General features: G+C 38.1%; 1 protein-coding gene across 10 annotated transcripts in view; it reads right to left on the bottom strand.

The window, feature by feature from the left end:
- Positions 1-24,864, bottom strand: part of Bnc2 (basonuclin 2) — a 403,916-nt gene that overhangs the window by 192,641 nt on the left and 186,411 nt on the right. The gene's annotated exons all lie outside the window — the stretch shown is intronic.

Below are 24,864 nucleotides of genomic sequence, written 5' to 3'. Positions count from 1 at the left end.
CCTCTGACCTTTATATGTACATCATATATATATATATATATATACATCATATATATATATATATATATATATATACACACATGAATAAATGAACAAATAAATAAATGTGAAAATGAACTTGAAAAAGTTTCAGATTATAAATCATTCAGTAAGTCAGGTGGAAGAGGAAGCAAAATCTTGGAGATCTTCAATTAGAAAGCAGAGAACTAAGCCAGTTTATGGGCAGCTTCCTCTCTTTAAGACCTTCCTTGGGGTTAGGAGTGTAATTGGTGGTAGACCATGTGCTTATCCTGAGCACAGCACCGAGAGAAGAGCAACTCTCCTTTTTACATGCCAGGGAAACATGAAAATGCACAGCATATACATTTGCAGAGGTGCTTTCCCAAGTGCTCTACCTAAAAATGCTAATGCTGACCATCTCAGCTTGACACTTTCTAAGTTTCCTTACTTTTAAGTCTAATTTACTAAACAGTTTTTAAAGGTGTCAAATTAATTTCAACATTAAAAATTCTCAATTAGTAACAATAAGAACTCTTATCGACTAGAACTACTCAATCCCACATAATTGCCTGAAACCAATGGGTCTTTAGCTAAGATTCCAAACTCTATCATACAGATATATATATATATATATATATATGTTTTTCGAGACAGAGTTTCTCTGTGCAGCTTTGTAGACCAGGCTGGTCTGGAACTCACAGAGAACCACCTGTCTCTGTCTCCCGAGTGCTAGGATTAGAGGTATACACCACCACCTCCTGGCCATAAAGCAATCTTAGTTTAAATAAACATTAACTCCCATAGAGACATATGAATTAAATGAAATACCATATATAACAAAGATACAGTCAGGTTAAATCTTTTAAAAAAAAACACACCAAGAAATAATAATGGAGTTGGGGAAATGGTTGAGTTGGTAAAATGCGGGCTGTGCAAGCATAGGACTAACATCTGAATGGTCAGTGTAACACAGTTAGGGTGTGACAGTGCACATCTCCATTCCAGTGCTGGGAAGGAGGAGACAGAAAGTTAACAGGGCTTGCTAGCCAGCTATCTCTCCAAATGTGTGGGCTCAGTGTTCAACAAAAGACCCTATATCTCATGCTGGGCAGTGGCTACACACACCTCTAATCCCAGCACTAGGGTGGTAGAGGCAGGAGGATCTCTGTGAGTTTTGAGACCAATCTGGTCTACAGAGAGAGTTCCAGGACAGCCAGGGCTACACACAGAGAGAAACAAACAAACAAACAAACAAAAAACCAAAACAAAACAACAAAAAAGGCCTTATCTCTCAAAAACTTAGGTGGAGAGTGACTGAAAAAGATCGAATAACCTCTCGCTTCCATACACACTCTCAAATGCAAAACCACACATCTGTGCACACATAAAACAAGGGGACTACTACATATGGTAGTGATGTTTAGTAGAATGTCTATTTTTTTGTTTATTGCTAAAATTTAATTAAGTCACTAACTGATCTACCAATTGACTAGTAAAATACTTTATATCCACAACAAATGGATATATCTAGTGCAGCAAGTTATTAAGCAACACATCATTTGATTGCCACCTACTTATAGTTAACGCTAACCACCATGTTCCACAGGCAAAATAAAACAATGACCTTTCTTTTCCCTTCTCAAACATTACTACAGTATTACTAGAGTGTTACCTTGTCAACATGCCCTTTGACCTCAAAATCCTGAACTTCAAATTACATCTAATACAAGCTTTGGACTTTGGTTTGGTACTTTAAAATAAACACTAAGGTTAGTTTTTCTTTTTAACAGAAGAAAAACAACATCTATAAACATTAACAAATCTAAGGTCCTATTTTGATGTTAGTAAAACACCATTACATTTAAATCAACTCTTTTTTTTTAAACATAGGGTGTGTATTTCAACACATCGTCCCTTCTTTAGTAGCTCTGCTTATTTAGAGAGCTTAGATAAAACAGCACAAGTCACAAACTCACTAATCATCCAAAACAACCAACTCCATTACTCATCAACAGCACCCACCCTCACCAAAGCTCTTCTTTTAAAGATACAAACTCTCTGAGACCAATCTGCCACAGGTGGTCAAGAGTCCATTTGGCAAGAACTGTCATCACTAGTGTACCAGACTCTTAAGATCAAGAAACAGAAAAACAAAGCAGTGAGTGTCTTGGAGATATACTTTTTTTTTTCTTTTCTGAATATTGGCTTTCAAACTAAAGTCTGGAGTTCTCATGGTCTAAATGATCTACATAAAACTTTTGTTTGGGAATGAAAAGTAGTAATGAAAGCCTCTGAGGAGGAGGAGGAACTACTAAGTAGTTCAAGAGACACATTTTGGAACCAAATTACTGGGATCCAATTCAGCATTTCCACTTACTCTTGCTCTAAAAATGTACACAAGTTACTTAATCTCTTTGTGTATGTAAAATGGAAGTATCGGTATCCCCAGTTAAGGAAAAAGCCCAGTAAACTCTGACACAGTGCCTGACTCACGGCTGAAGTGCCTCCTAAATTGAGCTGTTATTGTCACAGAGGAAAGAAAACCAAGTAAATGCATAAGGATCACAGACCCATCTTTTTTAGACACAGCTGGGATTAAGCTGGGACTAACACACAAGAGGAGGTAAGGAAAGCTCAGGTCTACACCCAGGATACAGGAACTCTGCTCCCAAGTCTGCAACAGCTGTCTAATTTCATAGAGTAATTGTGTCCGATATAACCACTAGTGTCCTCATATGAAAAAGGCTATTCTAGAATCTTATTAGTTTTTGGAATACTGGCCTTATAGTTGAATCACATTTTGTAACTGAAACAAATCTCTCTCTAAATACTCCCACATAAAATTCAACTTCCATTATAGTGGTTTATCCTGTATGGTAGAATCTTAATCCCCTTTTCTAAATTCTTGAATTATTATTAGCTTCACCTATGTTTCTTGTTTTTTTTTTTTATTTTTTGGTGAAGATAGATAACTAATATTCTATGCTCATGAGCAGCCAACATCATAAATTTCTTAGTAGGGCTGAGATTAGTAAGTAACTAAATATAATTTTAACCTCTTGTGGAGTAGATAGCACAAACACAGTTCTGTACCTCCAAAATGGTATAGCCCAGAATGGCTTAAAGTTAACAGAATACTTTGTATTTAAGAAACTTTCAAATAATCTTCTTTAATGCATGTTCCTCAGGAAAAGTGCAACAAGTAATCAGCTTTTAAAACCTTGAGTTCTTTCAACAAATTACAGTCAAAAACTATCAACTAAGTTCAGAAATAGCCATGGTGGAGTGGGGTGAGCAGGGAATGCACCTCTGTGCTTGTAAAAGTACTGCAGGAAAAACGTAAAGGAGCTCTCTAATAACCTTTTAGGGAGTCAAAGCAGAAATTCTCAGATTTACAACCTACATCAAAAGTGTTTGAAATACCTTTTATTTCTATTCTGCCTTTCTACAATGATATCAAAGCTCCCTACACACACCAAATCAAAAGATATTCCAGAGACATATTCTCATTCTTAACTTACCAAGGGAGTGAGGGGCAAGAGCAGCAAGAGAGCCCAGATCACCAGAATCATCTTAGGTCACTCTTCCAGTTATTGTAATATGAACAGAGAAACGGCAGCTCAAATTTAACAATATAAATGATCTGCAAGCACCATGTACCTTAAATGCATTTTGATTACTAGACTACCTTTAAATAAAGATTCACATTTTAGTGTAATTAAGGAATTAATAGAACACTGAATATGCAAAAGAAAAGCCTTAAGTTGAAAAATGGTCTTTTATTATTATGACTAATAGAAAAAAATAATAAATTCCAAATGTAGTCTATTTAAGCTAAGCTACTGACAGTCACTGGGGCTCTGAATGATCTTAAATTCTCCACAATGTTCCTTTTTTAGCCTTTTCATTGTTTATAGAAAACTCACCATTTATCCTTTAATAACAATTGTAAAAGGAAAGGTGTAATTAGTGGGATAAGACTGCTAACATACAGAGGCAGCCTACTAGAACACAGGGGGAAACTGGACAGTACACACCAAACAAGGTGTGGAAGATCCTGCTGCTGACAGGTGGGCCACACACTCCCAGTGGAGGGGGCAGGGCTTTATTAGAAGTCTGCACCACCCTGAAAATTCTTTTCTTTCCCTTTCTTCCAGGTATTTTATTTGCTTTCTATCATTCTCTTAAAGATCTGAAAACAGACAGACAGACAAACAAACAAACAAACCTGTAACTTGTTCACACAGGAGGTTTTGTAAAATAGCACTCCCCTTTCCTAATCTTCACAGAAATGCTTCAGCATCCTAAAAGCAAGCTTTCAGACGCAGAATTTATTCAGTTAAATGAAGTCATTACAGGCTGCTGTCATAATACCCTGCTAAGTCTAGCTAGATGCCAGAATTCCTTATTCCCTGCCTATGATTTGTAGGTAAAATAAAAAGCAAAATGATAGTTTTCCTTAAACCTTGGCTTAGATAATAGAAGAGTATTTGAAAGTGTAGGTAAGAGGGTCAGAGACAGAATGTAGATTTAGGGTCAGCTCAGATGAGAGCCCTTTTCTAGCATGTTCAAGCCTGGGTTCAATAGCCAACACCACACACACACACACACACACACACACACACACACACACACACACACACACACACACAGAGGGGGGAGGGAGGTAGGAAAAGATGGACTGATGGATAGACAAGACGGAGTCTTCTTGCTCTAAACTGCCTTGGGAAAGTTAAGGGAACATTGTCTTGCCTTGTCTTGAATTTTTCATCTTCAAATTAAGCACAGTAGTCTATCATCTGTGTCCATCACAAAACAAGATTGTTATTTTCCCAGGATTCATGGAGCTTAAGTGAAAGAAATTCATTGTATCAATCCACATAAAATTCTGTTCTTTAATAATTATATCAAAATATCCAATAGGAAGCCAGGCATTTGGGCACTGAAGAGGCTGTGGCATGGAGATCATAAGTTGGAGGTTACCCTGTATTTACACAGTAAGACTTTGTCTCAGAAAATAAAAACATATGCAATGTGTAATTACATAAATATAACTCTGTATTAAGTATATGCATTTTCAATAGCACATATGGTGACACTACAAGATTACCTGTTTTACATTTGAAAGAGAAATTCTGAAAGAGATCTGTAAGATATCAAGACTGGCTGTTCGATCTAGGATCACATTGCTGTTCTATTATTCACTATATAAGCATGGGCAAGGATGTTTCTTGTGTTGACAAGTGCAAATAATAACTGCATGTACAAAAGTAGGGAGTTAGAAGAGTATGTATGAGACAATGTACACAAGGTCTTAGCTCCCTGACTATAACAGTAAAGGCACCCAGTGCAAAGTAATGTCTGGCAACCAAATCAGCCAGTGGTTATATCCTTCAGGCACTGAAAAGTCAAGGTGCAGAACTTCTCAGCAATCCAGTTTACGTCCACTCAAGTGTTTCAAAGCCTAATGAGATAAACACTGAGGCCAAGTAAACCATCTAAAATGCCATCAAGAGAACCTCAAAGGCAATGGCTGAAAGGGAAGTCAGGTTGTTTCAGAAGCCTGTGTGCAGACAGAAGCATTTCTTACTGCCAGGTGTGGAATAGTTTTATGAGGGATGGGAACAAACTGAAAGCTTTAAGATACTCTGAGTCACTCCCTCTAAAGCTTAGATGTTGACCAAGAATACCCAGCAGCCTGAGACTTCAGAATGGACAGTCAAGCCTGTAGCTGCAGAATTCCTGCATCCATAGTTGAGGACATAGTAGAGAAGTGGGAAGTCCTTCTATTTGTCAAAGTCAGGAGTACCTGTAATTATGGGATATCATGAGAATAACCAACCACTTTCTGATTGGATTTAAGTCCCTTTCCACAAGATGAAACTGGCACTATTATCAGCCCAAGAACTTGTGACTAGACAGATCGTAAGCCCTAGGGAAGAACCTACCATTATTATTCTGCTAAAAAGACATAGCATTAAACCAACACTTAATGACTTATCACTGTACTCATAGATTAAAGAATCTTTCAACCCTTATCAGAGAAGCTTCTATTTGTAGTAGATGGTGATTAACACAAAGACCCACAACTGACTAAGGTGCAGAAAATAAGAGACACTGGAATGCTCACTACTAAATAGGATATCTAGATCACATCCCCTCTTCCCAAGTTTCAAAGATCATTGTAGAAGATGGTGCAGAAACAGTGAAAGAGACAGTAGTGGATGGCTACAAGTAAACGGTGTCCTCCAGACACAACAGGGGAGTTGCACATATGAGCTCATTATGGTAAAACCCGTGTAAGCTCTAGCCAGCTCAAATCCCAGGATTTAAAATGGAGGTGGACACAAACTCTGCCTAGCTAAGAGGCTATTGGCAAATGGTGACTTCTGGAAAAGAAGAGCCAGTTTAAGACTATATCCTGTGGTAGGTCAACCACAATCCAGTGGAAAGCCACATATCTAAGAATATGTGGGTAACACAAGTTATATTTGGTGGTTTTTAAAACAAACAAAAAAGACAATATTGGTGGGTAGAAGAGGGATGATCTGGGAGGAGATGGAGAACACACTGGACATCTATATAGTGAGATCCTGCCTCAAAAAAACCCCAAAACTCTTATTACATACAGATCTCAGCCAAGCATTTTAGATTAGAATTTAAGCAGGAAAGGTATCCTAAAGTGCTAGGGAAGGTAGAAAACAATGAAAGTTATGGAGTGAACTGCAACAACTAGAAACAAATGTCATACATAATTGAGTCTCAGACATAAAATCATGAGGCACATGAAGTTAGTCACAGACAGTCCTGTTTCACTTGTCAGTTTCAGTAGGCCATGCCCACCCATGAGCAGACATGAGAGAGCAAGTTAAAAGTATTAGCTGTGAGGGGGAGGTTGTTGGAAGAAGTGGAGAGCAGTAGTTGAGTTATTTAAATGCACTCTGGTTGAAGACGACATTTCCCATGTACACTCATACTACTCAAGCAATATGGTTGTGTTTTCTTGATGTCTATCAGCCCTTCTTTGTTGCAGATTTGAGCCTAGCACATGTTCCAATTAACTCAACTCTTTGTTGCAACTTGCTAAGTTGGGTATCCCTTGCCAAAAAGGGGTAGGTGGTGGGTTACATAACAAGGATGGGGATGGAATCTGTTGCCAAGTCTGCACTGAGTTGGAAGAATGTGTGTGGTATAGGTGGAGGTGGGTGGAAGGTGGGAAGAAAAGGTGAGACCACAGGAAGGATAATATCCCTGTAGACAGACTTTGTCAGGGACAAGCCTGGTGGCTGTGGCTAAGGCAAAGAATTCCACAGGTAACTAAACCAGAGATACTGAAGAGTCAATATATGCAATATAGACTGAGTTGTCCTATTAACAAGAATCTCCCCATTAGATGATGCCTCTGAGAAAAATAGATGACAAGAGATTTATAATGGCTTGATCCAAGTGCAAATATAACAAGATATATATATATATATATATATATATATATATATATATATATATATATATAATGAAAGAGAAGTGATCAGGATAAATGACTGAATACACTCTGACAAAATTTTTCAAATGCAGTATTAGCAGTTCAACAGTGTGTACAGGTCCCTTGAATGAGTCTATATCTAAGAAAGCAAGCTAATCTGACCTCTTAAACAGAATTAAAAGCACCTTAGATATTTAAACCAATATGCTAGTCAAACTCACTTGTGGGTGAACTATCCTGTTCTAGTTCAAGAACTATATTCCAGGCCGGCATTGGTGGCGCACGCCTTTAATCCCAGCACTCGGGAGGCAGAGGTAGGCTGATCTCTGTGAGTTCGAGGCCAGCCTGTTCTCCAGCGCAAGTGCCAGGACAGGCTCCAAAGCTACACAGAGAAACCCTGCCTTGGAAAACCAAAAGAAAAAAAAAAGAACTATATTCCTAACTCTATTCAACAATTTCCAATTTATGAAATAGCTAATACATTACTGATAGGAATATATGCTCACCAATCGGGGGGATGACAGAAACTGAAAGATAAAAGGCAGTTATCATTAAGAACCCATGGGATTGATCCCTTTGAAGATGGGACTATGGTAATTGTCAATATACCTCATTTGAAAATGCTATTTTCAAAAGGACATGGTCCTTAGGTTTCTCAGTAATAGGCAAAGGGGAATGGAAAAAATAAACTTACTAAAAATACAAAGTTCTTCCTCTGATATAAAGACTTTCTAGACAAGGCAGACAGACAAGGGTGGAAAATTAGTTCAGAGTTGTAATTTCTGTTCAGAGTTACTTCTGACATCTACTTTGCTTCCTTAACTGACATGTTAAGACTTCATTAAGAAACTGAAATCATTAAGACTTTATTCTTGGGCTGGAAAGATGGTTCAGCAGTTAAGAGCACTTGCTGTTCTGTTCTTCCAGAGGACCTGAGTACAAATCCCAGCACCTGTAACTGTAACTAGCAGCTCTGAACTATGATTCCATCTCTAGAGAATGAAGAGACTTTCTTTGACAACACACACACACACACACACACACACACACACACACACACACACATAAAATTTAAAGGATATTTTTGAGTTTCTATTTAAGACACTAGGACATCAAGATGCCAAACTCTGAGGGAACTAGCTAAGTCATAACTGCAGAATGTCAGCAGTGATGAATACATGCATAACTTATTTGCTGGTTACAATGCTAGAAAGCAGATTAGAAGCATGATCTGAACATGGAACTCCCTTGGCTTCCTTAATGACTAAGAACTAGGGAAAGATGCCACAAAGCAAAGACTCTTCAGTGGGTTAAATGCAAAGAAATGAGGACAGAACCTATTATGGCATGTTTAATAACATAATTTTTCTAAAGTAAACTAAGGGGTAGTTAAGGAGGCTCCATCAAATATGTTGTATGAATTGTGTCATTTGAAAACCACAAAAATATCATATTAGTTAAAGGAAACATTTGACAAGCAGTTTCTAGTCTCTTGACCATTAGGCAATCTTGCAAATGACATAATTAACACAACTTACTTAACTGATCTCTATTTGCAATTCATTAGGAATAATTTTCCAGCAGAACTGTGCCTTCTAAAAGAAACCAGACAGTTACTATATAAGAGGCTCTTAACCTGTGATTAAACACATTGGTTGAATCAATCACTTCATAAAACCAATGATATACCAAAAAGTCATAACTCCATAACAGCCTTGGGCTCTGTGATGAAAGATGAGGCATACTTAGAATAGCATACATAGAAGCATACTCTCATAAACAAGCATGTGTTAATGTGTATGCATTCACCTCACACTATGAGAATGTCAAGTGATGAATCCCCGTGAAAGAAAAAATGAAACTAACACAACCTCTAAAGTTTTCCAGAGCTCAAGGCATCAGATGAGAGTGTGGTTCTTCTCTTCACTCTGCAACCAAGATTAAAACCACTCAAGAAGAGACTGTGCTGCCTCTGAGTAACAATATTGTAATAGACAAGTCATTAGCAGCTGTACAAGTCTTCAAAAACCACTAGTTCTGAATATGACTTTCCCAGAGTCCCTAGCAAAAAGAAAAGACACAAACCCTTTTGACTTTCATAAATACAGGGAAAATCAAGTTCCCATGTAACATCTGTCAAGTCTTTTGCTTTCCTTCTAAAACATATTACTGGACTCAAGGAGAACATCAGAGATAGTGGTGAACAAGGCTTATCCTAAGAGATGGAAAGACAGGGGAACAGAGGGAAAAACAAGAAGGATGAAAGCTCTGCCCTTAGATTGCTGAGGGGCAAGAGTGGGAAGGTTTGGTAAGAAATCAGTCCCTACATGAGGGAAGGCCACGTCTACAGGCCAGCTTTTAATGTGCAAGCTTAAAATCATTATGATTTTGTGCTGAAGTTTCAAAACCTTAAGTAGGACAGAATCTATTCCCAATGTACACACAATGAATCAGTCAACATTTGTTTTTCAAATAATACACCACTGTAAGCTTCAAACGATGATACAAAGTCATAAATAGCATGGGCACAAGCTTTAGTTCAATCTACTCTAACGCATCAAGGCACTCACTTAGCTGTAAGTTTCTGGGGTATCACAGAGAATAGAATTAAATGTCCAACAATGACTTCCATGGAAGACAAGACCATTCTAAGTTTACTCTGTATGGTTTGTCATATACTCCCCCAGAGAAAGCTAAAATTTGAATCCATGGTTTTGGAAATTAAGACACAGAGAAACCAAGTGTTTTAGTCAGATAAATGTAGACCTAAAGTTTATACTCAATCCCAGATGTACTGAAGAGGAAGGCAAAAGAGCAGAGGCAAAGGAAAAAGCAGAAATAAATACACATTTGGTTTCAAAAGAACTTTGCCCTGAATACAGAATATTAAATAAATAATGCCATTTACAAGACATAGTAACTCTTGAAAACTCAAAACAACATTGAGACTACCTGGAGATATGTTTTTAGGTAGAATTTCACTTGTCAAGCATTTTTAATAAGAAACAAAGGGCATAATAGGGCCATTTCACTTAAAACATTTTTTTTTTTTTTTTTTTTTACAACTGGAGACATATTATACGTGAATGGGTGTAGGCAGGCTGGGCCAGGCAAGATTGGTCCTTGCTGGTATGTTTATGTCTCTGTGATAACATATTTGTTTTAACCTAGTCTATAAAGCCTAATTAGAGCCTTTTCAATTCTGCACTCACCCTACACTCAGGGTACTTCACTTCTAGAGTATACAAACCTGAGTCTGCCAAACTGCCTCAATGCTTTCATGATAAATAAGCATACTTGGAAAATTATTTGATGGTTTTTACAAAGACAGTCAAAAATTTATATTTGTAAAAATGCTGCTTTAGACGAAAGCTTAACTTCTAAAAATGTAGTGGCATGTCATAATCAACTACATTTAGAAAACAAAAGAAATATTCTCCAGATTAAAATAGACAGCAGCTTCCAGGTAGAGAAGGGGGGACCCACAAGCACAAAATGATGCCTGGAGCAACCCAGAGTGTCATGTGCTTTCTGAACAGTTAGGAAGTCAAAGACCCACAATGATACAATCCTGTGGGTTGTCTAAACACTGATGTCGACATAATAAAAACATTTTTCAAAGGTTCTCACGGCGTTAAGTATATCTACTCATTTATCTCCTGAGCTGTTGGGTATATGTTAGATATAGTATATTTATAATTTGTTGATTCATTTTTGCTAATAGTTTCAACCAGTAAAAGAAAAACGAAAAAAGAAGAGAAATAAGTGACTTACTTTCAAACAAAGCAAATCACCTTAATCTTCTGGCCACAAACAAAGTCAGACCTACTTCATATTTCTCTTCATTTCTCTGGCAGACTCTCAATTTAGCCTCACTTAGCTCTTATATCAAACGATTCATATTACAAAGATTTTTGTCACTGAATTGAAGAGAACATTACAGGATTTGGACTTCTTACTCTCCACCAGTCCCTTGTCTTCGACACTACACAGAACTCCCAGCTCTGACTGATCATGGCTGGGAGCTCATTAGGCTGTTCCTCACGTTAAATTACAGAAAAGGGTGATGTATTTATAATACAGCTTGTGATGCTATAAAATGGCTCATCAATCTGTTTTATTCATGGAAAGTCCACATAAGGCCACTAGTCTGTTACTGGCAATAAACCTTGGGTGCATCTTCAAAAGACCTGCATATTAGATGGTGATTTATGTCTCTGTCCAAGAAATCAAACATGATGGTAACAAGACAAGGGATAACTCAACTGACACTTTCAAAAGCAATGTGATTTCAGTAGTAAATCAGGTGGGTATAACACATACAGGCATGAGAGAAAGATAGACGATGAGCATGTATATATTAAATGAAAAGTAAGGTGTTAAAAATAGCAATACTAAGTACTCAGATTTTAAAACTTTCCCAACCTGCTCTCTGCACTATATTTCTTACAGGGTATATCACAAATAGGAGATTCACTTATCTCCCATTTTATAACCAGAAAGTTCTTATTCAAAAACAATGACCTATCCTAAGTCAAGCCCCTTAATTCTGTTCAATAAGCATTTGTCTAGCCATTCTGAACCTGTAAAATATAAGGCATTTCTAACCAGAAGCAAAGGTCTGACAAAGAAAATGAAAACTATTTAGAATGAATATAAGAAGCCCAAATAACTGAATTAACTGTTTTTTTTAACAGCCCTTTTGTATGAACGTTTTTTTATCTTAGAGTCTGGAAACCCCAATATAGTATTAGAAACCTCACCTCTTATAAAGAAGTTTAAAACTGACTATAAAATCAATGATTTTTTTCTAAACCATGGGTTACTGGATTTGTTTTTTAGGTTATAAAAGAATCATTTCAACTGTTTTAATGGAAAACGTGCACATAAGAAATAAATTGATCCCAATGTAAGAGCTCAAGATGCCTTACATGAACTTGCTATTTGTATCTTCAATTGGCCACTGTAAAAAATTCACTTCAAGCGAAGATTAATGCTGGGTTACATAAATTCAACATATTACCACATAGCCTGAGTTTGTCTGCAGTATTCTACTTGGGAAAGAAAAACCTCATATTTGAAGGAGGTGTTCTTCATACCACATGTGCCAACCCATTAGTGTCTTATATTCTCCTTTGGGCAAAACTGAAAGGTACTGGAGATTTCCTCATGGACAGCTCAATCTTGCAGCAGTTTTGCATGAAACAACATTCTTAAAAGCAAGGAGCAGAAGGCACTCTCTTTTAGTTTGTATAAGGAAAGCTCTTAGCTGCCCTAGGAAGGGACTGCACAACCTTCCCTGGTACTCAGGGCAACAGGATAAAGAATACAATGTCTGCATGCATGCACAAACCTCTGTCTCCTGAAGGTCATGCTGCAGCCTCTTCTTCCTAGTGGCTCACAGGTTCACATCGTGTGGGCTTCATGTTCTTATTCAGATTTAGCCGATGTAAATATGAATTCTAAATTCACACTAGTTTGTTTAGCTAAAAATTTACTTGATTTTGTAAAGGAAGTAAGAAACATTTAAATGCTGCAAAATGATTTAAACGTTCTGCAGAGTTTATGATGAGAAAGACAACAGTGACATCACACTGGTGGATCTACACAATTTAACTACCAAACTTTAAAGAAAAACAAGATCAATTAAGTTTGAGAGGTGGCTACTCATCTCACCTGTCCCTAAGGACTTTGGAACTGAGAAGGAAAAGGGGCCAAAACCATATACTTAAGTGGCCTCAAACTGAGATTCCTCTTTTCATATGCACAAAAAGAAAATAGACTCTTTTCTTGTCTCCTCAAAAACACAACACACACACACACACACACACACACACACACACACTCACACTCACTCACACACACACTCACACCTGCTCACTGGAACACCCGTTCACACACAGTGGACCTCCAGGATATTTCACAAATTAATTTTGTTTTTAAAAAAGAGTTTCTTTCTGTGCATTTTGAGACACACACAAATGCACACACTCACTCCAAGATTCTTTCCTCCCATGTTCTGTCACAGGCAGCACAGGGATGAGGTGGGGAGTGGGGGTAGGGGTGGAGGGTGGGGGGCAGCTGGTGGGGAGGGGAGAACAGAAGCAGTTTCAGCAGGCATCTGTTCTCCCTGTGCCTGAGAAGTGGACACTGGCATCTCTTGCCTGGGCTTTTCCTGTGGGGTTCATCTAGTCAGCAGGGTGGGGAATAGTTGTCTGCACCATACCAAGGTCAGCCCGCTAGGTCTGACAGTCTCTGTCTCCATACAAAGAAAAGAATCAATACTTTTGGACTACGGCTGTGCCCTCAGTGTAAAACAACAAACATGCAGCGGCTGACATGTTTCTAGGTGATTTGTGGCAGAACCTCTCCTCTGATCTGTATCCAGGAGCTGCTGTGTTACTGCTTGGTGCTTTTCACTTCCCCCACTCCATTCTGTGGCCCCCTCCTGCCTGGCCCAGCTCTGTGATGTCTAATGCTTTACTCAGGTACAGAGGCGGGCATTCTACCCTACAGCTACTTGTCACTCAATAAATCACACCTAGGAGCTCAGCCTGCACAGAGTGATCTGGGCTTTAACAAAGGATCAGAGGGACAAAGTACAGGCAAGATACTGTAATTATGACAAAAATAAAACATTCAGGGAGAGTGACAAAGGCTCAGGCTCTGAGGCCTGGAAAAAATGTCACTAGAGATTGTGGCTTCAGCCCTGTTTCTGGGTTTCACTGTACCCACCCACCGTTTATTTGTTGTTGTTCTTTTATTTTGTTCTGATTACAGCTGGCATAACATAAGTGCTATTGATGAGTGCTTGGAAACAAACAAGGCTCACCTCCGAGTTTTAAATCTATGTAAGCTGAGCAAAAAGCAGAGAGGCATGTTCACAAGTATCATCTGTATCTTTATTTTGTCCTTATCTAAAATGTTTGTGTATAGAGCCACAATCCTCATATGGCATAAAATGTGAACTTATCTGAACATCCAGGGAAAGATTTAGCTTTCACAAAACATGCTCATTTTGCCCACATTAACTTGGAAATATCTTTTATAAAAATTTAACATATATCATATGTTGCTCAATTTGTTCCTGAATAATTTTATACTGATCTCTTCCTTTTTACCACTACCCCCAGATCTATTTGCCAGAGTCTGAACCATTAGCCAAGGAAGATGAGAAGGTTTTGGACAGTTTCTTCTGTTCTAAATATTTTAAATGCGGCCGTTTGAGTTATTCCAGCAATTTCAGTCACATCAGACACCTCTTAATGCAGAAAAAATGATGTTCCATCATGGAGGTCTCACACACGTCTCCACTGTAACTGTTGCTGATGAAAATAAAAGTGAGTTAGAATATCTCTACACTTCCTTCCTAGTCAATCAATGCCTGACAGCACCAGCTCCTTCAGCTATGTACTTCAGCGATGATGGATCAATAACTGTGGTTTAACAACAGGGAGCCACCAATCATTATACGGATGATTAAAAGGGGTCTCACTCACATACACCTCTGCAGACAGAGTAGGCCATGGGATCAGAATACTTGCCACTTCATACTACAGAAATCCACATAAAGGAGAGGGAAATGGAGGCTGGAGAATCATCAATATGCAGATAAAGGAAATATGGAACACTTCATGATTACATCTGTTTTTAGCCCCTGCTATCACAGAAACCTTAATTCTCCAAATTTACCAAAATGAAGGCAATGTATTAGTATCATTTAAGAATTTGATTTTATCATGTACATTTCACCATTAACACACGAACACACACACACACACACACACACACACACACACACACACACACACACTTGGAATGTGAACTTCACTCACTCAGGAAATCTCTACAGCCATAGCTTTTTATAGCACTGTATTAAAAATCCTCATTGACTGTCTAAAATGTCTAAAAGACCATAAAAGGGCAGAACTGTTTCATCTAGGAATAGGCAAAATCTTGGTATTAAAAAGAGTATATCAACCATGGTAGATAAATTAAGGAAATGAATTAGGCTCACAAGAATCTTGTCTCTTTTAAAAAGGTAATTATACAACATCCTTCATGTACTTCTATAGGATATAACTTTAAATTCATTTACTATCAAATCCTTTCTTTTGAAATAACAAAATTTTTCACATTGTTGGTTGTCATTTCTTATTTATTTAGAACAGGAGTGAGGCACAGTCCTGGTATAGTTAGTGAATGAACCATGTTGACTAGAGACCATTCAACTAACACTGCTCTAGAAGCCCTGGATACACTGACCTCTAACATCCACAAAGATGAACAGGATGGTTAAGTGGGTAAGGCTGCTTACCACCAAGTCTGATAAACTGAGTTAGATTCTCCAAAACATACAGTGGAAGGAGAAAACAAACTTCTGCGCGAGTTGTACTCTGACCTTCATATGTGTGGTCCATGGCACATGTGCTCTCATACACACATCCATCCATAAATGTAAAAAGATGAACAAGTCGTGGCATAACCACCACATGTGATCATAAGTACTCCAGCAAAGGGATATATAGGAAGGTATTGTAAACAGGAAACAGACTGTCATCAAGAAAACACTTGGGAATGTTTAGATTCATTTGGGTATCACAGAAAGATAGAACAGCTGTGAGTAAAAGCACAAAAGGCTCCTAAATATCCCACCATGCATCTCAACACACACACACACACACACACACACACACACACACACACACACACACACACACACACACACACACACGGTTGCTGTAAAGATAAGAAGGCTGGGTACAGAATGTACAGGGCACAAAGGATAGACTGTTTAACTCTGTCCAAGAACACACAGAACAAAAAGAAATCCAACTCTCCCATCACAACAAGACATGGAAAGTAATGAAAGAAGTGACAACTCTGGAGAATGTCGAAGACTTTCTATCTAATCCATTGCTCCAGTGGAACTGCTTATCATTTGGGGAATGGTGAGGTACAAAAGTAACAAGGTATCCAGGTTCGGGGATACGCACCCACAATAGCAGCTCTTCAGAGGCTGATGCAGGAAGACAGCAAGCTCATGGCCCTCCAGCCTCACGAGATTCAGCCTCAAAATAAAGTTTTGAGGGGATGGAGGGACAGCTCTACAAGAGTACTCCTCTGTCCTATGTGAGATCCTGAGATCCTTGGTTTACTCCCTAATACTAAACAAAATAATAACAAGAAAGTTACAAAGCTCAGATCAGATCTGCATATACTGAGAAAGACAGCTAAACCCATGTTGAAAACAGAGTTTAAAAAAAAATAAGCTAATGGGAGTCCCCTGCAACTCTTTCATAATTATTGAAATTGATTACATAAAAATGTACACAGAATTAATGTCAACAATTTGATGAGTTGGACATATGTGTATGTTCACATTATCATCTCCACAATTAAGGTAATAAATGCATCTTTGACCACCCTTTGAGTGCTTTTCTACTTCTGTTTTGTTTTGTATTAAAAATACAACTTTTAGCATACTTAGTAATTAAGTATAGACATTTTATTGAACAGCATCTCTAGAACTTATCCACTCTTATAAATGGAAATTTATAACCACTGAGTAACAATTTTTCGTAACAGGATTGGATTCACTTTCAATGAAGAAATAAGGAAACAGCAGCTTAGCTGCCATTTGAAATGGAAAAAGTGGGCAGAAACTGGAGAAAAAGAGGAGTTGAGGAGAACTTCCTGAGTTCTGACTTAAGTTGAATATTACACAGCTGGCATCAGAGGCTAGAACGTGGATGGCAAGACCACTAACATGCAGCAGAGGCTTTTTAGAGGCTAAGGGTGGACACTTAAGCCTTTAGTTTCTGCCCACCTCCACCTCCAGCTTCCAAACGGATCCACTGAAATAGATGAACTTACAAACCTGAAGTCATATAGAAAAGTCTAGGCCAGAGAAAACTGGGCAGTAATCAGAAAATTAAAAGGAAATTCAAATAACAGGAATGCATATAATCACTCAAAGTATGCAGGGGGGAGACAAATATTAAATGGTATCATGGAAAGACCAATATTTATAACATACAAAACTAAACTATAAAATAACAAATTAGAAAACAAGGATTGAGACAAGATAATGAAATACCAGAAAATCTAAAGATTTCAAAGATTAATAAAGATGGCTAAAGAGCACTAAATGTCCAAGAAATAAAAGTAAAAAACCAAAATGCATGAGATGAGGTCAGCTCCCCACAGCCACCGAGGAAAGAAGAAGAAACAAGCTAGACAGAGAGAGGCCAAGGGAAGAAACAGGTGCTATCTAGAGACATACACCCTTTTTAATGGGAGTTCTGAATGACAATGACAAGGGGCTGTCAGACAAGGACAGGGGCATGAGCTAAGCATTTATTAACTGAAGGGAATAAATCTGAACTAGAAGAAAGCTTGTCTTTTTTTTTTTTTAGAAAACTTAGTTTCCTAAGTGATGGAACAACATATAGCCCCTGAAGATGATAGGAATTTACTCATAATACTACAGAATATGAATACATAAATATGTAAGGCCTATATTACATCCTCTTCATAGTATCATAGGTCATGCTGTGAACATTATTACCTAAATCATAACTTGGGAACTACAATGGCTATGATATTTTGCTTACCTTATGGAAGCTGGTGTTGGAAAGTGCTTTTTCTAAACTCTGATTTTTCAAAAACTGGTATATTTAACAGATGTAGCAATACATTTTAAACAAATCACTCAGAGTATGTAGGGGGAAACATATGCAGGAGGAAAAACAGGGTATCAATAATAGACTTCCTACAGGAGCAGGATGACATCCACAGCACCCATGAATGAAGGACTAGCTTCATGGGTGAACATCTGTACTGTAGCATCACTGTAGTGGTTTAATAACTAAAGCAGCACTATGTGCAGAAATAATGGAAATGCTCATTGTTAAACTCTTTGCAATAAACAGCATTTTCAGAGTATGTATTTTTAAGTACATCTGTAATGATTTCAAAGCACAGAAAAAGAAAAGCGGCCATAAGACAGGAGAGAAGGGAAAAATATTGAACAGGCCATATATTTTAATCAATTTCCCTAAAAGTCACTGCAAAACAAGCACACCTCAGTTTACACTGCCTGAAACTAAAGCACACAAGCTCTTAGCCAAAAGCTCTTGGATAAACGTATGGTTTGGTTTCTTTCTTCTTATTTTTTTTTAAACCACGAATAGCTCCAATATTGTTCAGGATGTTACCTTTTGGATTCCATGTCCCTCCCCCATGAAACAGACTAAGCCACAATTAAAGGGAATGGTTCCAATGTCAAATTCTTAGCAATTCCGTTATCCTTCTAAATTCTGGGAAAGATCATAGCTCTTGTAAGTATCTGCCCAACCCTTTTCCTCCCAGGCATCAATAAACAACTAAGTATGTCTCTTAAGGAAAGGCTGCATTTTAACACAGCCAATCCGCTGAATATCCCATAACAGACAACTGCACTAACATACCCATGTCAGCACTCTCTTAACCCTTTCACCTCTCCCACTCTTGTCTTTTCCTTTATCCTAAACTCTTCTCCTTGTAAATGCTTACCAAAGGCTGAGAAGTGCAGAACCTATTGAGCTGACACTATCCCAACAGAAGATATTATGGAAATAGTTTACATAGTCTTAAAATAATCAACTAGGATCATAAATTAGATTAAGCCAATGTATAAACTATTGATAATTGCAGTAGTCTTCTTAGAACAGACTAAATTTGAACAGGGTTCAGTTAACAGGTAGAGTAGAATACAGACTGAATTACAGGAAATACTCAACACACAGTGGTTAAATGGTTGGATAGATGGTCGTAGGAAAGATGTAAAGGCTTGGGTGGGGCAGGGGTGGGGGAAGTGCACTCGGGTGACTATGCTTACTTAATACAAAGGGTCCTAACAGTATTCCAGACTCTACCAAACTGCCATATTTTCTTTGTGTCTCTTTGAGGTTCAAGGCTATTGCACTGATAACCAGCAAAGTGGCTTCTCAAATTCACCTAGTCTCTACCTTGTTCCTTTTCAAGGTCCTATGTTTCTTCCTTCTGCTGGAAGATACTAGAAGATTGCCCTATATACAGCTCACTCTATCATTTTAAGTCTATGCATAAATGCTATCTCTTAAAATCTGGCCAGTCTAACATCATCTGGGAATCTCTCTCCCTCCCTTTCTCCCTCCCTAACTCTCTCTCTCTCTCTCTCTCTCTCTCTCTCTCTCTCTCTCTCTCTCTCTCTGTGTGTGTGTGTGTGTGTGTGTGTCTGTCTGTCTGTCTGTCTGTCCTGTCTCTCTCTCTCTGTGTTCATCCCCCATTTTTTAAATTATTTTTGTTTTCCTCCATAGCCCACATTATATTTCACATCTATTTTGTCCACTGATTATCCACTAGAATATACTATCCTAGAGGACAGGATTGCCAACATCTTCTGGCAATCATATAGGTGCCTGGAAACTATACACTTCATTAATAGTGTGTTCAATTAATGATTGTTGAGTGAATACACCAAAACCACTGCTTGAAAATAACTTCATAAACCTACCTTCTCATCTCCATTAAGTTTTAGCCATACCAGGAAGCCTTCCCATTGAAATCCCCAGCTTTCAAGCATCAAGGACCAGCTCAAAAAGCACTTGCTTTCTAACCTTTCTCCACACAAAATCATCACTGCTTTCTCATCTGTACCCCCTTGTTCTTAACATAGAGAATTACCATAATACTTACCACTATGTAACCCTTGCTTATGTGTGAGCCTCCTACCTCACAGGAGGCATAAGCTGCCTGTTGTGAGGAATAGCATAGACTGTATTTGGCTTCCAGAAATAAAGGCACATTTTCTACAGAAAGTTAAAAAGAAAAGAAAACAAGATTGATCTGAGTGCCAAAAAAATGTACTAGGGAACAGGACTGCCATCCAAGAACTCAATCGCAAACACTCAAAATGCAAATGCCACCATTCTCATTTTAAAAGCATTAACAGGGCTCAAGAAACTCACCTTCCCCAAGTCACATGGTACAACTGAGGTTACAACCTACAGCTCTCTTTCTCTGCTCCTAGAGAGAAGGAAAAAGGCAAGCCTAATTTGTTCCTGTGTCACCAGAGGAGCACAGAGCAGTAGGTAAAACACTCATTCAAACAGGAAATCTTGGGTAAACTACATAACCTTTCTCAAAACAGTGTCCTTTTTTTATAAAACTGTTGGTACTGCCCACCATACCTCAATCCCAAATTCATTAGTAGAGGTCAACTTCAACAGTACATGAAAGAGTGATTAGTAAATTAGATAGCTCTATGGTAGTTCCTAAGAGATAAAAGCATGTATGGACCATATAAGAGAAACCTCTACTGCTCTTTACCTCACAAGCCAGGAACCATATAAGTAACCATATAAGTTCAGGGCTATCAGTTGTTTCCCATCTGCAGGGACTCCCTGAGCCCAGTCCTAATGCATTCCCATTGCTCTGGAGACTAGTAAAGCAGCCATGTATTTTGTGCATGTGATTATATACCAGGTCAAAGGGTCTCTCAATTTAAAAAACAAAACCCCTAATAAATAAAATTTTATAAAATGTTTTAAATGTCTTTGTAGATGTCTTAAGACACCTACTACATAATTAAATATTAACAGGATTTTTTGAAACTTAAATATTCAATGAATAAAAGTAATTTAAAGTTAATCTGAACTCCTTAGCTTCAAAGGCAAACAGCAGAGACGTGTCTACATTTTTGAGTGTACAGCAAACCACATTAACAATCATCTTCAAACCACCAGTTATTTGAAACAGCTGCAAATATGCTTCCCTAGAAAAATGGGCTGGGGTTTAGAGCCTTACAAGGTGAGAGCAATTCAGTTAACCATTACAAAGGAAGGTTCAATTCAACCACTAAACTCCCACTAGCTCCTTTTCAGAGGCAAAGCATTCACAAAGAAGGCCCTGAGTATATTTTGGTCACTCAACATGGGTATTTTGGTATCCTAAGGGGTTGAAGTCATGCATTAGGATGTTTTCAAGCATATGATACAAAAACAGTAGACACAACAACCCAAGGCAAAATTTTATGATACATAAATCTACCACACCTCCAATAGTTTAGTCCAGACCTTTAAAGAGGCATCAATTATAATGAAGCAAGGCCAGAGATAACTGGGCAGATTTTTACCTAACCCTGAGAGAAAATAATCTACCTTAAAACAGAGCAAGGAAACATTTGATGCCACAACACTGGCAGGAACTTTCTGCTTCACAACACCTTTCATAACTGAGATTAGTTTAAAAAACACTAAGCAAGTACTTTGGATGTCACCACTGTTCCTGATCAGTGTCCCAAACCCAAGGGCTATAAAGAGACAAAGCCATGAACTGCCCTTCGAGTGCTCACAGTCTACTCTAGTTAAATCCTTCCTGATCATTTACATCATAGAATGCAGTAGTTCCATCAACAATATCCTAAGTACACAAATGCCATCCATTGAAAGCATCCCTGTCATCACAGTAGCTCACCCATGTTCAATCTAAGGCAAGATGATTTCTGTGCAATGTGATGTTACTCACTCCAGGTGAGTGACTTTGGATTTATTTAAAAAATAAAATCATTGCACTAAATGATCTCATGCTCTTGGTACCAATATTCTAGTTCTTATTATATGTATCTTTCTATAATTTACTCATGCGACTTTATATTAAATACACACACACACACACACACACACACACACACACACACACACACACACGGAGCATTTCAATCATCCTCAAAATGAGGGCTCCTATCCCTAAGTAATCTCATTCAAATTCTGAATTAAAGGAAAAGATGTGAATATATCTTCCTTACTTCCTATGAAAAACTTGAAAAGCAGACACTCACAAAAAAAAGAAAAAAATTTCCAAATGAATCTTTGCCCTGATAGGCAATTTCCTGTTGAAATAAATGTACCATTAAACCTATAGGAACTTGTCTAAGTCTACCTACATAAAACAAATGAAGAGTCCAAAATTGGGAGGCACTCTGATAGCAAGAAAAGGTCTAACCCTAACTAATTCCTTTGTTTTCCTGAGTCTGGCTGCAAAGGAAGTGCCAGAAGGAAAGAGCAGAGTCAGGACTAGTGATATCAGTGCTCCATGTCAATGGTGCCCTGGATAGGAAGTACTCCATGTCAATGGTGCACTGGATGGGGATTGCTCCATGTCAATGGTGCACTGGATGGGGATTGCCCCATGTCAATGGTGCCCTCGATAGGAAGTACTCCATATCAATGGTGCCCTGGATAGGAAGTACTCCATGTCAGTGGTGCCCTGGATAGGAAGTATTCCATGTCAATGGTGCACTGGATGGGAAGTGCTCCATGAAACTAACTTGCAGTACATTGTACAGATCCCTGTGGGTGAGCTTAGCTGGCATCTGCCCCCAGTGTTGATCATTGGTGTGCTAATTCTTTCCAATGCTACCCTTTGGCATACTCATGATTCTTATCAGCCCTTCTAACCAAAACTTTAAGAGGATTGCAATACCCAGTAGAGTGCCACTACACCTGCACAAAATGCTGGTCCTTCAGCTCACAGTTAAACCAAGATTTAGCCTCTGCCCTGCTAGGACTGGGATGGAGGAGGGAACTAAAGAGAATTTAGCTGTGTAGGAAGTAACACCTTGAAGATTTCTCTATGGATACTAATCTGGTCTGATGCTAGGCATGGGGTTTATCAAAGAGAAATCCTTGAAAATTGCAGAAACAAAACAAAACAAACAAACAAAACCAGGGAAATTAACATTTGGAGAGAAAAAAATCAACACGAGACCATGTAAAGAAAGGTAGTTTGTTGTCTTTAACTAACATGCTAACAAGTTTGCTCTGGAGAAAATTAGTCTTGTTTTAAACTTGACTTCATCCACCCTTATTATACTAACTTCATTACTATGATAAAGAATTATGAATGAAAAACAAGTAATTTGGTGACTGGATCTATATCTAATCCTAAGGTTGACTGTAGTCAAATTATTTTCCTTTTCTTCATTTGTAAATTGAATTGAGTAACTCAGCATATGAACACATTGCTGGGTACTGAACCTAGGCCTCAGGCTTGACAAACACATACACTGAACTATATTCCTACTCTGGAATGTTTGGCTCCTTCTCCACACCCCTACCCCCTAGAGCTGAGGACTGAACCCAAGGCCTTGTACTTGCTGGGAAAATGCCCAATCCCAGTAAATCTTTTTCTATTCTTCCTTTCATTCACTTATGCTAGTCCTCACATATCTACTCAGCAAGTGACATACATATGAAGGCACAGAACTGTGTCCTAGAGGGACATAAAAGACATAGGGTCATGAGTCAAGATACTATCTATTATAACCACCAGTAAGAATAGGAATGAAGCCAGCTGTGGTGGTAGACACCTTTAGTCCCAGCACTTGAGAGACAGAAGCAGGTGGATCTCTGAGTTCAAGGTCATCTTGGTCTACAGAGCAAATTGTTCCAGGATAGCCACGGCTATATAGAGAAACCTTGTCTCAAAAAGCCGCTCCACACACACACACACACACACACACACACACAAAAAAAAAAAAAAAAAAAAAAAAAGAATAAGAATGAAAACAATTTCAAGGAACAAACATACAGAAAGCTGTGTGAACAAAGGCCACAGGGACAAGAAAGGCACAGTAGGTGGTGGTTTAGGTTGCTCAGGAGATTTTAAAAAGAGAGAAGTACTTGAGCTGAGCATGAGCAAAGCATACATGGCCATACTATTTTGGAAATGACATGCTCATACATCTAAATAAATTTTGTTTTTCTCCAGCAGCTATTATTTGGCGACATTTTCTGTGTACTGGGATGTCCCACAGAGTACCACAAAGTGCTGCCCTGATACTGCACAGATTCTGCTTGTTCTAAACCTAAGGACTTCTTCAACCAGGGAAGTGTTTTGGAAATGACTGGAATGGACAGACACAAGATAGCCCTTATTCTAACCATGTATAATCAGAACAAATTTTACTTTCTAACCCACATAGTCTAACTTCTTTGTTGTAATTGAAAATTTCCAAATTTTCTTTACTCATAATTAGGTATTAGTTTTATTAAAATGATAAGCCGAAAACCATCTAAAAACGCAAAGTCCTATCTGTTGAACTCATCATAGGAAATCATCAGTAACTGAGAAAATAGAAATCACATAATTAGTTTCTAGAAACAATTACAATAAATCTCCCTGAATTAAAAATAGTAAGGGAGCTATCTGCAATTAACATTTTATTTGAAAAAGTATTAATGGTATACTGTTGTACTTTCAAAGAATCTGAATATTTGCAAAATAGTCTTGTACTTAAAATACTTTGTGTATAACTTGCATAGAAATGAATTTCTATTTTAACAAATAAAAGGTCA

This window comes from Cricetulus griseus, chromosome 2 (assembly GCF_003668045.3).
Source record: "Cricetulus griseus strain 17A/GY chromosome 2, alternate assembly CriGri-PICRH-1.0, whole genome shotgun sequence".
Taxonomy (NCBI): domain Eukaryota; kingdom Metazoa; phylum Chordata; class Mammalia; order Rodentia; family Cricetidae; genus Cricetulus; species Cricetulus griseus.
This window is presented reverse-complemented; position numbering and strand designations above follow the sequence as displayed.